Here is a 2,581-nt window from a genome sequence, read left to right on the forward strand (position 1 = left end):
CTCTGTGGAAAAAAAATTTACTTATTGGTAAGCTTTTATTTTTAAGAAAAAAATATTTTATTTGAAAGGTTTTAGATTATGGTTACTAATATTAGGATTAACTAGCTTTCATATAATGTCTATAACCATAATTTTCATTTTTATATGACATACTTATGGATTTCCAACCGAAATATATAAGTATAATGCCTATTTATGATGAACACACAAAAACTGGACACCAAAAATTAAGCTATACTCAGAAATGAAACTTTCAGAATTGACATATATAAAGGAAAAAAAAACCAAGATTTTACAAAATATTCTAATTAAAAAATGCATTTATAGCTTTAAATAATATTATATTTGGATATATAATATTTGGAAGAAAAAATTTTTGAAAAGCAACAATGACTTTTGAAGCATAAATCTTTAAAAAAAATGGCAAGATTTTTGGTACTAAAAAGATCTTGCTCTGTAAAGAGAATATTAACAATATTATGACTGCCATAATTTTTAAATGAATGTTCAACGGCCATAGATAACTAAATGAAACCTATTTGGTAAACATACTCATGACTCATCCTTAAACTTCCCTCTTTTCTCTTCATAGCTTTTTCTCTCAGAAAATTCACCTTTTCTCAGCTTCTAGTCTTCCCCTGTCTGAAAACTATCCAATCCATAATGCAGCCCTCATTTTCTCAATAACAAATCTCATCCTTCCAACTTTCTATATAACATCTGCTACCTCAAACTAACTTGCTAAAATTGAAATCCATATACTGATACTATCTCTTTCTCAAACTTCAACTTTGGTCAACTCAGTCAATTCTCTCAATGAATATTTATTAAGTGTATCCTATCAAATTATTTGAAGCCTACAAGTCAGATTCAACAGCACCATTTGTCTCTCAACCAAAAAAAAAAGCATCAAGATAGTGATGCAAGTGCCCTTCACTTAGAGCTGAACAGAGACCCCATTTTCTGGGCATGAGCAGGCCCATAAACCAGTTGGATCACCATGTAAACCACCACTCCCAGGGAAGGGGTAAATGCCTAAAAATAGACCACATTCCTATATGATGGCAGTTTTAATACTAATTTCTCTGCCCACAAGCCTCTGGCACCAAACATATTTTAGACATACATTTGATCTCCCCAGACTCCTCTGCCTGCAGGGTAGGAAAAGCTGCATATATATCCTTAGATATCTGAAACCTGGGCTACCCAATCAAGATCTCCCTCCACCAGAGGGCTTTGCTATTTCCTTTCTCTCTTTCCTGTTTTTTTAAGAGACAGAGTCTCACTCTGTTGCCCTCAGTAGAGTACTGTGGCGTCACAGCTCACAGCAACCTCTAGCTATTGGGTTTAGGTGATTCTCTTGCCCCAGCCTCCCGAGTACCTGGGACTACAGGTTATTTCCTTTCTCTTACTGCTAATAAAATCTATGCTTTCACTTAGTCGTGGTGGCCTGTGAATTCATTTTTCAAATTTCTAAGACCAAGAACCCAGCAGAGAAATTCCAGTTACAATAGAAACATAATCTTTTAAAAGTAATAGTTCAGCAGACTTCTATTCCACTCGTATCTATCATTGAGGCTGATCTCTAAATATCAATTTACTTTGTACTATTTCCATATTTACTCTCTACCAAGCCATCTCCAAAGGACTTCAGGTTAAAGTGAATATGAGGGTATGATTCAGGATAAAATGAAAAGTAGATTTGAGTTTTAGGAATAAAGTGAAAATATTCCTATACTCTAATTTTTTTAAGTTGTAATGTTAATTGTTGATTTAATACTACTCCTATTTAAAAATACTTTAGACACTGAATATATACAGAAGTCATTTGTGATAAGTATGTAAAGAATAAAGAATAAAAGGAGCAGACTCTGTACCCACTATCACTCAGCCAAGAAACATAATTTCACCTTTAACTTGATAGTCCCCTGAATATCCGCTTACCTCCTACTCCCTTCATGGGTATCCACTATCCTGAAACTATAATTCTTTCTTTTCTCTCACTTTTCTTTATAGTTTGAAGACAGATACACAAACACCTATACACACACACATCTGACATACTATACAGCATGACTTATTTTTTGGAACTTATATTAATACATCAAATCAAACCATACATATGAATTATGTGGCTTGCTATTTTTGCTCAATATGTGTTCCCCAATAGATCTATAGAGATTAGCCCGTATCACAAAATCCCAAGACCAGAGATGTTGGCGTAGATGTGGAGAAAAGGGAATACTTCTACACTGCTGGTGGGAATGCAAATTAATACATTCCTTTTGGAAAGATGTTTGGAGAACACTTAGAGATCTGAAAATAGATCTGCCATCCAATCCTATAATTCCTCTACTAGGCAAATACCCAGAAGACCAAAAATCACAACATAACAAAGATATTTGTACCAGAATGTTTATTGCAGCCCAATTCATAATTGCTAAGTCATGGAAAAAACCCAAGTGCCCATCAATCCACGAATGGATTAATAAATTGTGGTATATGTACACCGTGGAATATTATGCAGCCTTAAAGAAAGATGGAGACTTTACCTCTTTCATGCTTACATGGATGGAGCTGG

This window comes from Nycticebus coucang, chromosome 8 (assembly GCF_027406575.1).
Source record: "Nycticebus coucang isolate mNycCou1 chromosome 8, mNycCou1.pri, whole genome shotgun sequence".
Lineage (NCBI taxonomy): Eukaryota > Metazoa > Chordata > Mammalia > Primates > Lorisidae > Nycticebus > Nycticebus coucang.